This window comes from Larus michahellis, chromosome 2 (genome assembly GCF_964199755.1).
Source record: "Larus michahellis chromosome 2, bLarMic1.1, whole genome shotgun sequence".
NCBI classification, from domain to species: domain Eukaryota; kingdom Metazoa; phylum Chordata; class Aves; order Charadriiformes; family Laridae; genus Larus; species Larus michahellis.
Window position 1 is genome coordinate 90,627,534 of NC_133897.1, and position 15,769 is coordinate 90,643,302.

The 15,769-nt window shown below is 38.1% G+C and overlaps 1 protein-coding gene across 8 annotated transcripts in view; it reads left to right on the forward strand.

The window, feature by feature from the left end:
- CTNND2 (catenin delta 2) overlaps nt 1-15,769 on the forward strand; it is a 683,266-nt gene that overhangs the window by 205,402 nt on the left and 462,095 nt on the right. The window lies entirely within an intron of this gene.

Here is a 15,769-nt window from a genome sequence, read left to right on the forward strand (position 1 = left end):
GCTTTGGCAGAATAGTCAGGTGGAAGAACAGTCAGTTCCAGCATTTAGTAATTTTTTGTTTGTTTGCTTGCCCATTTTTAGCAGCCAGACTAGTCGCTATAGATATGGACTGGTACTTGTTGTTAAGTTGACCTCTTCTCTGGAATCATGCAGGACTCCTATCTAAAAATCAGTCTTACAATCTAGCTTTATAACCAGATGTTTTTTTATCCAGCAGCATGCCACTGTTGCGAAGCAAAATATGCATTGACCTTTTCAGTGTTGTAAATAGGGAATTTGTTGTACACTAAACCCTCCCAAGACAAAGGTAGGTTTATTTTGTGCTACAATAACAACTATTTCAGCCAAGGAATAAGAAATGAGAAATGTAAACCTTAATGTTGCCAACTTGACCACATAATACAGGGATATGATACTCAGCAGCGGTATCGAACATAATGTTTTCTGTAATGTTAGGTAATTTATTTCAGTGTGAAACAGATTTATTCTGTTAATAATTACAAACAGCTTTGCTCTCATCTTTGGTCCACATAACACTGAATGCCTGAAATTCTATCTACTAAAATACAAGCAAATAAACAATTGGCCCTTACCAGAAGAAAAATAAATTACAGTACCCTTCCATCCTTCCATTTCCTAGCAACAATGTCTTCAAGTTATATTTTGTTCATCCAAAAGCGAGTAAAATAAGCTCCACACTTTCCTAGCCTAATTCAGTTTCATTCTTTCATTTGTTTGTTTATTTTAATTGATTTCTTGACAATTTCAGCAGATGTCATCATGTGACTGTGATGTGTAATTTGCCTGATGAGTCTCACTTTTGCAAAAGATTTGCAGTGAGATTTATGAGAGTGGAAAATAATCCTGCTGATTTAAGTGTACCGGTACTTTTTATTTAAGTGTTGCTTTAATTTTCAACTCTATTTTTACTGTACAACACAAATTTAGGCTTTGTTTATGACTAAATTTTTTATATGTATAGTGTTGATCATTATTGTGAGTGTTTTATAGATCAACACTTGGATCATCTCCAACGCTTTGTAATATGTTGAATTCCCATAGGGATAAAGGTTTGTTCCGTTAAGGACATTTAGTGTGAGAAAAAAATATTATTTTGTACTATTTTCACTGAAAGAAGTGAGAAAGGACGCTGAATAACAATACCTTTATAAGAAATCTTTGTAGAAATAGAGTAAGATTATAAGAGTGAGATACAGAGTAATATACAAGAGGTCTAAAGGAAGGCTGGCTTGCTATACACTGTTCTTTTTAAAGGGCCTTGGTTGGAGTAGGGAGCAGCTGCACTTAAAGGTGTTTCATCTTGTGCATATTTGGTGGGTGCGCAGGCATGATTTATAAGGAGAACGCCTGTAATGGGAATGTGTCAAGCTTGACATACTGAGAAGAGTGAGAAGGGAGACCCTGAAGAGAAGTACTTTGGTCTAAAAGGGACTTTAAAAGTTTTTTGTTTGGATTCTCTAAACACCGGCCTCCGCGCCCTTTCGCCATTGTAAGGACAAAATATTTCACACATAAGATCCCAGACAGAAGCTGTCGAAATTTTCAAGAAGCTTCATTCATTCATAGCATACGTTGCTCTTTTGGTACGGTCAGATCTTGAAAATGGTGCCTCATGGGCACAGCTGCTGGATTTATTACTCAACACTTGAAGGACTTAGCTTTGTATTCATGCTTTCAAATTCAAAATCAAACTGTTGTTAAATTATACAGTGAATTATTGCTTAGCAGTCACAAATATAATGGGAGAAAGTAATTAACAAAAAAAGGAAAAACCTGCTATGGGCGAGGTGTCTTAGCTTCAAGAAAAAATGTTGCTACTTGATACGGGAACCTCTCTTTGTGCTGCATTCACTCAAAATGCATATACTTTAAACCTCCACTTTTTTGTACTGATACTTGCTGAAGTATTGCATGACAAAGGATGGAACACATATTATGTCTTTGCTAGAGTTAAATGTCTTAGAAATGCTTTCTATACTCACAAATTAACTCAAATTTCACTTGACTGAAAAAATAATACTGGAAGATACCCTCTACAGATAGTTAGTAGGCAATTTTGGGGAAACGAGTCATTAAGAAAAATTTAAGCCATTGGAATGTCTCTTAGTATTCATAAGCCCCAACAAGTCCTTAATGCATTTTAGCTTGCCTGATGAGAGCTTTTCACATATTTTTCTGACTATCCATCATTATTACAGGCTGGACAGAATTTCGCTGTGGTGCTTCACTGTTAATTCTGCAAATCCACTAGTATCATGCCAAATAAAGGACCTAGGGATCCTGGTGGACACCAAGTTGACCATGAGTCAGCAATGTGCCCTTGTGGCAAAGGCGGCAAATGGTATCTGGGGCTGTATTAGGCAAAGTGGTGCCAGCAGATCAAGGGAGGTGATCCTTGAGGTGGGGCCACAATCTGGAGCATTGTTTCCAGTTCTGGGCTCCCCAATACAAGACAGACATGGACATTCTGGACAGAGTCCAGAGAAGGACCACCAAGGCAATTAAGGAGTGGGAGCATCTCTCATATGAGGAGAGGCTGGGAGGGCTGGAAGCGTTCAGCTTTGAGAAGAGAAGGCTTAAGGGGGAAACTCATCCATGTATATAAATACCTGAAAGGAAGGTACAAAGAAAAGGGAGCCAGGCTCTCTCAGTGGTGCCCAGTGACAGGACCAGAGGCAATGGGCACAAACACAGGAGGCTCTGTCTGAGCATCAGGAAACACTTTTTCACTGTGAGGGTGACTGAGCACTGACACAGGTTACTCAGAGAGGTTGTGGCGTCTCCTTCCTTGGAGATACTCAAAAGCCATTGGAGCACAGTTCTGGACAACTGGCTGTAGGCAGTCCTGCTTGAGAAGGGGCGATGAACCAGATGACCTCCAGAGGTCCCTTCCAATCTCAACCATTCTTCAATCCTGTGAAGATGCCTGCCATGCATGGTTAGGGCCTGTATCCGGTCTATCCAGGCATCTTAGCTTCTTGCACCGGGAGAAATATTTACTCCTTTTTTACGATTAGCACAATTTAGGCAGCTGACATCCTAGGCACACGAGCAAAATCGTAAAGCATACTGTGCACTCACAGACAGTCGTGATCTGTTACAAATTCCCAACAGAAAAAAAAGGCTGACTGATGAAACTGTTTGAAGCCAGCACTTCATGGGCCCACCTGTTCTGGCAGTGTCCTTTCACTGGAGGTAGAGAGTAATTTTCTTGTTACAAAGGGAATTACTATGAGACCTCAGAAGGTGTGTTTGGAGATACCATGCTGCCTCAAGATAGCTGTTTTAGTCACTTGACAGAGTGGTGTAATCAAAAGATTATGCAGTAACAGCAAGACTGTTGATGCATGTGCAGTGCCACCACTTACTTTATGCTCTTGATAAACGATTGAGCGGGACAGCCTACGGGGCCGGTGTGCACCGTGCAGCAGGATGCCCAGATCTAGTGATGTGGATTGAGGACAGATCTTCTGAGCTTTCATGCCTGCTGTTACACACTTCTTTTTGCAGGTGTGGCTGTTGCTTCTCTTCTCCTGATTGTAAAATGGAGTATTTTCTTCCCACCGCGTTGTAAGGATTAATTAGTTGACATTTAGAAAGAGTTTCAAAGAGGAGAGTTAATAGGACAGTGTTAAGTCTAAGACACGAGAGAGCACAATCTATTTGTTTTTTATCTAAGCAATCTCACTGATGTCAGAGAGCCAAATTCCTTTTCTAATCTGGGAAGTGGAACCCTGGGAGGTGAAAAACCTCTGCAGCTTGCATTTGAAAATTTGATTTAAAATCTATCTGACCATGATTTCTGAACCGTGGCAGGATGAATTAAATCAGAGTAAGGCAGCTGAATATGTGACTTGAGTTTCTGTTCTGAGTACTCAGCAGCTCTCACTAAAGTCAAGAGGAAATGTGCAAAGTTTTTTGATTTGGGATTTTTTTTTTTGTTTTAAATGAGGTCACTTAAACAGCTTCTTCAAGTATGGATTTAAGAAGCTAGCTTTGGTTATCTTGTCTTCCCAGAATATTAAAAAATTTAAGAAGGGCTTTCATTATATAGGGAAGTCATAACGTGCCTTCTCTGAAGGCTTCATCCATAAATAAACTCTTGTAAGCAGGAATTAATATTAATATCAAATGAATAGAGTCTGCAGCTACAGCAGGTGTTTGAAAGGCAAAGAGTGGCATCAGTAGGCATAATACAAATTTCATTGAAATCAGTGGAAGAAAAACGTATATCTTTTTATTAAGTTCTATATTTTGACGAGAGCTTTACAAGCACATAAATGCATTGATTAATTTTAAAATTAAATATCTAAGAACAATGTTAAAGTGCTTTTTAATCAACACAATATGCTTCAGAAAAGGCAGGTTTATAAATAAAGTATAGATGAAAAGAGGACTTCATTAGAACGGTTAAATAGCTTTAGTATGTAGGGCTTGACTGTGGTATCTGTGCAGGGCTTATGCACATAACAAGAATCCCAGGGGTGGACTCTTAACACCACAAGAGACATCTTGTCTTCCAAACCCATCAGCAGAAACCCCGTGGATGCAGAAGCTGTCTGTTCAGTGCCCAGGTCTCCTGTGACCACCGCAGTAATGCGCACCGGGGTGGGTGCGTACACTGTTGGGATTGCACAGAAAGTGCAGCCTTCTGTGCTGCCTTCCCGGCCCTTGCTGAGGACGTGGGGAAAAGAGAATCCTGCCTTTCTGACTGCTGCATCCCCCCCTCCCCCCACATTAACCTCCAGATTGTTTCGTTGCAGCTGTGCTGAAATGTATTCCATACACCAGCTGTCAGCCTAATGTAACTTGAAATGGGCTGCTGTAATAAACCATTATCAAAGCACTTGAGGAGAATGTGAGCCTTGACCTTATCTGGATAATTATCTAATAGAGTGCACAGAGTGATCCCTTTAATTGGTGTTGTCATCCTTTGCAGCCATACTAGAATGTGCTGGCTTGGGCAGTTACCCATTCCTAGGGTGTCCTCGTACTTCTAATATCAACATCTCCGTTATAGTTCTGTAGCTTTTGCTATAGATGAGAATCACACAGGATTGATAAATGAATTTTATTGGGAGCATTCTAAAAATTCTGTTATTTAAATTGTTTGCTAAATCGACTCCAGTCAGTTCTTGCCGATCACTGATCTTTAGACTGTCTTATGTAAGAAATCCCTGAACTATACGACAAGCTTAGGTGATGGTCAGCAGACTGTCAAAATGCAGGTCTGCTTGGTCAAGACAAGTTTTTCACCACTTCATGACCCACTGTCATCATGTGAGGCAAGAGGCTCAGCTGTTCTAGGACACAAATTTTCATGTTTTGCTTACCACACAAAAGCAAATTTATTTTTCTTTTTGCAAAGTAGGTTTCAGCAGCACATCTATAACAACTGTAACAGTCTGGTGAAGGGGGGCAAAGAAAAGGACCAAAGCAATTTCTCATTCAGTTATTTTATTTGAGAACTTTGAAAAACTTTGTTTTTTGATGTGCAAAGAAAGCATTTTCTGAGGATCTATATATGCAGATGGTGGGGGCGTGTGTAGTTCTTAAGTCATTCTTCTGTTACGTCTCTCAGCTGCTTTCCATTGCAAGTTTATCCAGTGGGAAAGACAGTAGCAAAATACATTATCAATTCCCATTACGGGAACTCACGTTTTTTGGACCATGAAAAAAATTCTGCCAGCGTTCATGTGTTAGTCGTATTAATATACTTAACTGTAATTTAGGTAGAATGTAACTGAAACTTAATCATAAATCCAGTTTGTCATCTCTGAAAGAAGTATCTCATTATCTGTATTGCTGTCATGTTTCTGGTCCATATTGGATTGCGAAAGGTCAGATTCTGGAAAGCAAAATCCGTGGGTTTAATATATGCTGTTTTCTGACAATACATTGGACAGTTTTTTACTGAATAATTACGGTACTGAAATAATACTATTTCATTCTTCACCTTGCCAAGAAGCCTTGCTCTAGCCTGTACTCTGGGACTTCTGGCCTCGTATGTCTCTCAATACCAGGTGCCCAGAAGAAAACAGATCAATGTTCTCATTAAAGATGTTTATGGTTTTTTTTCATGCTCTAAGCTATTTTTTCTTAAACAATATATTACGAAAATACTCCGATCATTCCTTTATGCTAGCAAATTTATGTCAACTTAAGTAACTTTTAGTTGGTTACTATATTTTCCTAATGAATAATTTAATCCACTATATTATTACACTGAAATATTAGCAGTTTTTCACTTGCACCCAATGAGAGAGAGATTTCAGATGTGAATAGCAACTGTTTCAGACTCTGAGAAGAATGGAAACTGAATGCGCCCCAGTTTTTTATAAACGTTTGTCGGTAACAAAGGCCTTTGATTTTTTTTGCGTGCATATCAATGAAAACACAGTGCAAAGACTGTCGTTATTTCAACAAAATCAAGATTTAAAATACAGCAAACAAACCCATTGTGCCCATGCTGTAAAAATAAAGTAACTGTATGAGCGAGTACTGATGTAGGTCAATTAAACTGCGCTCCATATTCATTGTGACAGTTATTGAAATAGCTGGAGGCGGGGTGGTTACTGATACACTATCCTGCATTTAGAGTTTTAGATGCTATGGCATCAAAAGCAAGACCATTGGGAGCACTTAAAAGGATATTGATGATACGGAGCTTGAATTTCATCCTGAGAGAAAATATAATGATTCTCATGGATTTTCGTGCTGAGACACAATTGACAAGGCAGTAGGTACTAGATGCTTATGTGAATTTATTTTTTTGTTGTTTTTATTGTTATGACGCTAAATTTCTCTGTTCCACAGTTCTCCACGCTTCCCTTCTTAATGGAGTGCATAAGGAGAAATACATCAAAAATGGTTAGATACTCAGATATTACTGTAACAAAGATCATTTAGCCCCACCTAAATCATAATCCTAAACTTACTTGTTATATTGATTAGGCAATCGAGGATGAACATTGCCATGTTAGATACTGGGCAGACAGAAAGTAGTAAAGAGTTCTCATCCCATCCTGAACTGTTCGCTTGTCACACAGTTAAAGCATTTGTAGCACGAGGGGTGCACCAAACAAGAGTAGCAGAAGAAATATTGTGGAAGTTCCACAATCCTGTTTTATTTGAGTGAGGAAGTAATTGGATGGAGACAAACACTGAGAGGGATAGAGATGACAGTAGAAAGGAAAAATCAGAGGGTGGTAAAAGTGTGGGGTACAGCAAAGGAACAGGGAGTCAGGACAGGTCTGGTCTGGCCACTACCGCACTTACCATTTGGCTTGGTTTTTCATGCAATTTTCCCTGGGGAAAAGGAGGGGAGGGAGTTACAAGAACATTTGTGATTGTTACTGGACTCTATTTTTATGTAATGGAAAATACTCATTTTTTAACACAGCACTTATAGAGGAATAAATTCATTTGAGAAATGGAGTTTTCTTTTTTTTTTTCCTTTTTTTTTCTTTAGCACAGGCCACAATTTCAGGAGCATTAAGTAATATATGCCATTACCAGCAGAACTGGGATATTCTCAGAACTACTTCTTGTGTAGAAATAAATATTGTAGCTTAAAACCAGATACGCAGGCCCCTAACATTTGTGCAGATCTTCTCACTTCACATCGGGTCTGATGCCTGGGCAGACAGACTTCACAGCGCTGCAGATTTGTATCTCCTTGATAAGTAATCCAGTATGGTTGAAAGGTTGCTTGGGAATATTGTAAATAAAGAGCATGTAGCAAGACCTTTTCAGCCAATGTTCGTAGTTAAAGGTGAGAAAAGGCTAGGTTTCATGATGACTGATTAAGTTTGGAGTTGCACTATGCCTGCAACTTAATAGCAGTTATCAGTAGTCAAGATGGACTGTGAATAGTGTGTTCTATTAATATTATTTTAAGAGACCACGTTCTTGACTGCAACTCTTTCTTTATGACTATTTTTTCTGAGAATTGCCTTCATTTTTAGGGGAGCGTGGAAAAATATTTCATGTGTACTGTCACGTAACAAATATGGGTTGCAGCGTTACTAAGATCCGTCGTTCATGATCACAGCTCTAGCCCTCACATAGGCAGCTGCGCTAATGGAGCTTGAAACTTTTGGTCAAGGTGCAAGTCCGATTTCCATGGTGCACATAGGGCGCTGTACCCCACAAGCAAAATCAAACATGCTTTTTTTCTTTTTTACCAGCTATTAGTTACGCTGCCTTAATCTTGCAGCTTTTTGGATCTTCGTGAGCCTTCTGTTGCAAGATAAAAGCAAGACTTAATTTGACATTGACTTGACTTTCTGGTAACTCGATTTTTAGCAGCAAGTAGGTAAGATTTTTTGAATGCACTTGAATAAAATTGGTACTCTGTGCTAATTCTCATTAGAGGATTAAACTATAAGCATTTTATGAAGTTATTCTTTATTCTTTATAAAGTTATTTTTATCAAGTTAGTTTTAATTGACAGAAGAAAAAAATTAGAGGAACTCAAAATAGAGGAAAGCACCATTATTAAGATGCTTCCAACCAGGAAATTATTTGTCTACTTTGAATATAAAAAACCAAGTACTCTATAGAGAGACCATACTGGGCAAACCATATTCAAAATTCTTTTTTTCTGGGCCCTCTAATAAAAAATTCACCTGAAACATACTTCAGTTTCGTCGGTCATTATTCTCTATAATATGAGGATTTTGAGTATGAAGAGGAAAGGCGTTATACATTCTTCCTCTGCTTTTTCTTTCCTGCTTCATCTGTGAAAACTGGCAGAATTTGCACTGCTGATCCGGGTTTATTCTATAAGAGCGTGAAAATCTACCTATGTGCAACAGGGCAGTGAAGGGGCTACTGAAGCATAAACCAGCAAAAGCCTTGTGATTTAGAGATAACTTCTTTTCTTTCCTTGAAAAAAGGCTGTTGTTTTTCCTATATATCCTGGGCAAAGGCACCCAGATATTTCATAGCGGTATTCTTTCGGTTGTATTGAGTTGCATAAGCTGTTTTTATCTTATCTTTTACCCTGCTGGGATAAAAATCATCTCCCTTCCATATCTCATTTTATGTCTAGTCCCAGTGGTCCGTGTACTGTCCTGGGAGGATGAAAAAGAAGTAGCTTCCTTTCTGAAAAAGCAGTGTGGCCTGACTAGCTGAGGATAAGGGAACGGAGTAGCTCAGGAAGGAGAATTGCTGTGGCCGAGTGGCGAGGATGAAACTAGAAAGCTGTTGTCAGGAGGAGAGGGAACGGAAGAAGCGCTGGAGCTGAGAAAGCAAATGGTGACGTTGGGAAAAGAGTAGGAAGGAAACTGATTTACCAGGGAAGGGAAACAACTTCAAATACTTTAATGTTGAATTGGAGTGATTTTGTGCTTATTTGTATTCCGACAAGGAGAACCTGAATTGTTTTATTCTAATAATAGTAGATGGCAGCCCCAGTCAAATATTCTATTTAAAGAGCAGCAATCACCTCATGGAAAACACATGGTATACGGACAGGTATTAAAAACTGGGCCCAGTGAGTGAGATAATTGTAAGCTAGTTGAAAAGTGATATCAAATGATAATAACTATTATAATTAATAATTTGCTATTGGTTGCTATAGACTTATTGCCCATTCGAAGCGTATGGTATATCCCTTTTTCACTTCAGTCACAGTGCTTCTTTTGTATTCAAGCTTAATATACTGTTAACAGGTCATATAAATCTATTGAATTAAAAGATATTGTGTACAACAATTTGTTTTAATTACAAAATATCACATGTTCTATTTAACTGTGGGTTTAATGAATGGCTATTTAATTAAGGGCTTTAAATCAGGTAATCAGTTTGCATCACTGGGCAACAAGTAATCAGTTTATAACATGCAGCTGAACAGTGAAAAGGAGCAATAGGCAAACCTTTCCCCCTAGTGTTTATTGGCTAATTAAGTAGTCTGGACTCTGGGGTACGTATAAAACAGGGAATAGAAGGTAGGAAGGATGCCAGAGGAGGGTACTTGACAGGGCTGGATGAAGCCATGAAAATGTTGGTAGAGGCTTGTCATAAAGGTAGAGGCTGCGTAAACTATAACAATTCACTGCGTACACTATACCACGTTTGGCAACAGAATGTCTTATACCTTTGCCTATCTTTGGCAAATACATGACAACATTAGAGAGACATTAAAGATATTTATGAGACATTAAAGATATTTATTGTTGGCTATGATGTGAAAGAACACATCAGTTAAGATTTTCTTTTTGTGGTGATATTAAAATCTTCTTTTTCCGCCTTTTTTCTTCTGGTTTGCTGTCTCTTTCTAGTTCTATCACATCTTAAATGACTTCTCATTGAATGAAATTGATTATATATTTCCATGAAAAACCTACTGTTTACATCAGTACCTTTGAGAACACATGCAATAATTGAGTATACTCACATCCTAAGGGTGAGATACACCTTCTAAAGGTCTAAAGTGAGGTAAAAGAGGCTTTTCTGTCTGCGTAGTCCTCCTACCCACTTGTATTTATGATCATAAACAACTGTCTTCATATGATGTCTCTGCTGTTGTCCATTGGGATTTTGATTTAGTAGATTTTAAGGATAAAGGACGCCATTCTGATAATCTGTGACATATTTTGGAGGCCGTAAGATTTCAGCCAGCAATCCTGGTATTTGTCTCAAAAGCTGTGTCTGATCTATTGAATCATTTTAGAAAGACAGTCAATCTAAAAATAGGAAGTGATGCATAATCCAGTACAATGCTGAGAAGTTATTCTAATATTTTATTTCCTTTAGTGTTAAAGGCTTGTATCTTATTTCTCAATTTGTTTCGCTTTCCTTGAGCTGAGCCTCGATGAACTGTCAACTAAAGAGCGTTTCCTTCTCATGTAGACCCTATTTATACACCATAACTAAAGCACTTCATACTGTTTCTTCCAGGTAATAATATGAAATAGGTAATTCCTAAAGGTTCCAACTTAGAAGAATTGTTTGGGAAATGCTAGTGGTTTGTGAAAGGTATTCCAGTTCAGCTGAGAGACCAAACCCAAGCATGATCCTAAATGCAATATGGGGATGTTGCATGGATTTGGTTATTAGTTTTACCTTTAAGGCTTTTAGATTTCATTAAAAAAAAATTAAATCTGGTACACACCACATGTGCATGAGTCAATTCTTTTTTTGTTTTGTTTAGGTTATGGCAAATACAGGTGTTGCATTAGACTTCAAGGATAGATTTCTTCTCTCCCTCATCATAAAAGAGCAAAGTTATCATGATGGTAGATGTGTGCAAGACACACAAGACATATAGTACATTATAAATAACTGCAGTAGTATTGCATATATTAAAGTTCTTTTACTGTGCTCCTTTCTTCATGGCCAATTTATAAAGCATTTTTTTCCCTTTCCTTTTCATTTTGCCAGGGCAGAGGGGGTGATATTTTTCTGTGTGGGAGTTTTGGAAGGGAGAATTAGAAGGTTTTGTTTTGCTGTTCTTCTAGGTACAACTTCAAAATACGTATTTCTTCATATCAGCCTAACAATGCCTGCACAAAATATTGCATCTTTACAGTACGCTGACTGAAGAAATTGTTTTTTGACTTTTATAGCTATTTTAGATTAGGTCGTGTGTCTTGACTTTCTGCTCAGATTACAGTTTCATTTTTGACACATTCAGTGGCTATTTGAGTGAATTATTAAAAATGGGAAGAAATGAAGATGAGTTGGAGTCTTGAGTTAAGTCATGCTTAGCCATAATTTAAAAGCAACTGCAGCTTTAATTCTGCTTAAGAAGAGCCCGACAGCATCTGTAGTAGAAAAAAATGTATCAGTGATCGTAACACCTTTCACTGTCTTACTGGACTAGCATTTTACAGTAAAGACTACCTATAGATGGCACCAAGAGTAAATATTACAGGAGCTGCACAGGAGAACTCATAGCTTGAGAATCCAGACTATTTGTGATTGTATAGAAGCACTATTCAACGCTTTCTGAATATTTTTACAGTGTTCAGTATTTTTATTCATTCTTACTGGAAATAATTGAAATCCTTCATCTGACCTCAGCTGAATATAGAAAGCGGGGACTGGATTCAGGAGATATTTGGCATAAATGGCCTATGGCTTGAGTTTTGTCTTCCTAGTCTGTTGGTCTTTTGACAGTTCTGGAGAGCATACCTTCTCCTGGCAGTGAGCAACAACATCTCGAGGGTCTCAACTCCTGTGTATGCAGCTGCAGAAGTTGCAGGGCTATAACATTGTTCCAGATGTTCTTCCTTTACCCCAGCTGCAGCCTCGTTCTCCTGGTACACTAGCAAAACCTTTCTGGGGGAAAACAAAGGAGTAATGTCAGGGATGGTCCTGGCACTGTAATGTTTCTTTATGGCTTTCTTACCCCCACTCTGAGATGTCTTGGGAAGCAGCATCGCCCTCTGAGGCATCATGACCTTTGGTGTCAGTGGTTAGTACATGCGTCACTATAGTTTTGTTGTCAGTCATTTTGTCCAAATTGGCTCAGCGTTCCCAATCATGAAGCTTGCAATGCCAACTGGAAGCATCAGCATCATTAATAATGCTGTGCTACTTCCCATTTTTAACTCCAAACATCGTAATAACCAAGAAAAAACTGTCAGTAGAATCTGCACAAAGGAGTTATTCATGGCATTATTCACCTTCATAAGTCAAAGTAACATGACATTACACTCATTGTGAAGAGAAGTCAGGCTGAGACAAGAGCAGGACGCTGGAGATTAGTACAGAGGTGAAAAGCCCGTATTACAAGTTTTCCTGTTATGCTGGAGATAAGGTGGAAAACAACAGTATTAAGGCAATATAATGTGTGAAATAAAAAGAACTAAAATTTTGCAAGGTAGCTGGTAACAATTTTCATTTTTACATTTATCTTTAAATGTTGAGTTGTGAAACAATAATCAGAATATCACAGTACAAAAAATGAATGGATGAAAAAATGCTAAAAGACTGAAAAACTTTGCACAGTGCTGTTGGAAGCTGACATAAAAATGGAAAGATCTGCTTGGTCTGAAGTTGCAAGTATATTCTGACAGTAATCTTTCAGCTATTCTTCTTCCAAAAGGTGTGACTGAAGCTGGTTTTCCATTGCAAATGTTGGTATCGCTAACCTGCGTGTAGCTCAGTGCTAAGTGAATGATGCAAGAGATACATAATAATGAAATTATGTCCCTCTATTTTTCCCCCCCCCAGAGGGATTTGATTCCTAATAATGTCTTTGGTGTGATACGAGCGGAGAAAGGCCAGAGGCCCCGATTCAGCATAGGAATTATCACCACTTCACTCATTCTTATGAACATGCTTTTTACTATGTGGAACTGGGGAAGATTTAGAAGTACGTGCTTGTGAGAATATTTCACAGAACTTCTTAGATTTTTGCAGTTTCCTTAGTCCTTTACTACGACCTCACTCTTTACTTTCATTCCTAACTTGAACAGAAAACATGGCGCAAAACATGTTACGTGGTGAACGGCCATTTGCCAAAGCCCTAGTACCTGGAGCTCACCACCTCCGGCAAACAGATTTGTGTGTATAGATTGCACACTAGAGGTACGAAAAAGCCTCTAAAATAAAAAAGGGGACAAGGTTGAGGTACATATATTTAAATTTATTTTGTGCATGGCAAATTTTTGACACTGCACATCTACTGTAGTTTTTCTAAGCAATTCCGTCTCCTCTAGCATCCTGTAAATACAGAGAAGCTGTCTTTTAATGTTTGTTTTTGAGAGAGTGAGAGAGCGCTCACAGTTGTTGAGGTCAGGCCATGAGAGGGAAAGGAAGGAAGAAAGGAAAGCTTCATATTTTCAGGAAATATTGCCTTCAGAGTACATTTCTCTTTTGATGTTAGCTTGAATACTGTTTTCATCACACAGATTAACTTTCTGTTCCTACTGTTTACTTCACGTGATTAGACTGCAAGCAACAAAGGTTTCTATGCAAGAGATAGATACACAAGTGGTTTTTAATTCTTTGCCATCCTTCTTTCAGAGACTAAGTCCCAAATAACTACCATTGCGGGGTTAATACTCTAGGAAAGCTTTGTTCCTTCATCAAACAGCAGATTTTCTGGTTTGTTGGTTTTAAAAACCCTCCATAAAATAAGTTAAAAATGCGGTGCATGGCAGTGCCATTTTGGTTGAATGCTGGTACAAGACCTACAGTACCTAAGGCTATTACAGTGCTAACGCCACCTAACTTTCTTTCAAAAATCAAATGTTTTGTCTCAGAACAGACACGACCTGACATGGCATGTGTCATACTCTTATAGTACTATTCTTTGTGTCTCAGCCATTTTGAAATGAATAAATGTACTCTGCCATAATTATTTTGATAGTGTTTAACAAAGTTGAAAACGTAGTCTGCTACTTTAATTGTATTATTGCCTTTATTTTTTCTTAAATGACATTTAGTAATTTCATCCCCAAATCCTTCCCATTGAAAGAGTGAAAGTTGTAATTGTTTTAATGTAACTCTAAGGGTACGTGTAGCTCTTTCTAGCCATGATATCTAACTGTTGAACTGTAAAGACAGAAGTGACCAGCACTGGTAATATCAACTGAAGCACTGAAGTGATGAAACTATATGTTAACCTCCTAGAACCTACAGTAGGCATTAGCACCATGGGTATTTTGTGTTTGGAGAGTAAAGAATTATTTTGGATAACAGAGCAAAAAGTGAATTCTCCTTATCTCCTACATAACTTCTCTCATATTGCAACAGACTTACATAAATTACTATATACTGTATTGCCATTTTTCACATGTTTAGTAATAAAAGTATAAAATAATGGTAGAATTGAAAGGAAGTGTAATCGTTTAATTGCGTGCTTTAAAATTTCTTCTGTGTGTTTCATGTATTCTTTTTAATTATGCTCCAAGCTGATATACAGTTCTTGTTATTGTTACTTTTATCTTCATAGAATTTTTTCAGTTAAATCAAAACATCTTTGTACAGGGGAAATCATGAAGGTATTTGAGGCTTCTCTCTCCAGTGATAGAACAGAAAAACGTATTGGCCACAAACAAAAGTTCTTTGCCATAGCCATTTTTCCTTAATTAGACACTCAGTAGTATTCTTGGAGTTTCTTTGCTTTATGCAATGTCCCGAATTGAAAAATTACGTGGCATTTTTAGGTGCAATAGAATTTAATAGGTTTGTGAAGTAGTTATCTTAATTAAAAAGAAGAAATATTGGAAAGTAGCTCTCTAGTCTTCCATGTGAACTTTATACAAATTTCATTTCATGTTCAAAGTACGTTTAAGAGAAAGTAAAGCATAGTTGCCTTTACTTTAGCATACAGGAAAGTAATTGGAGACGCACTCTAATAGAAACAGCAAAAGATATGAAAGAGAGGGGAAGGAAACTGGAAAAGGCAGGGTAAGAAAAATAGCTTCAAAATGTCAGGTCGCAGAGAGTCAGGAAAAACAAAGCGAGCAAAGACTTTCTGCAGCCAGCCTCATGTTCAGTACTAAACACTCCTTTCTGCTTTACTCTCCTCTTTGGTTCGTTAACAGTATCAGCTGTCTTTAAGAGATAAAAACCTCAGCAAAAGCCTTGCCCTTTGCGAATGACGTTCATGTTCTTCTCCACGATGTTCCACAGTCTTTGGTGTCACGTTCCCAAAATGTTTCAAAGCCCACGACGGACCCCAAAAAAGGATGTTGCCTGTGAACTGGTGAACGGTTTAAGGAATACAGCTGATGCCTAAGCTGGCGTTTCCAAGTTGTCATCCTGTTCAGTGAAAAACTACCCACGG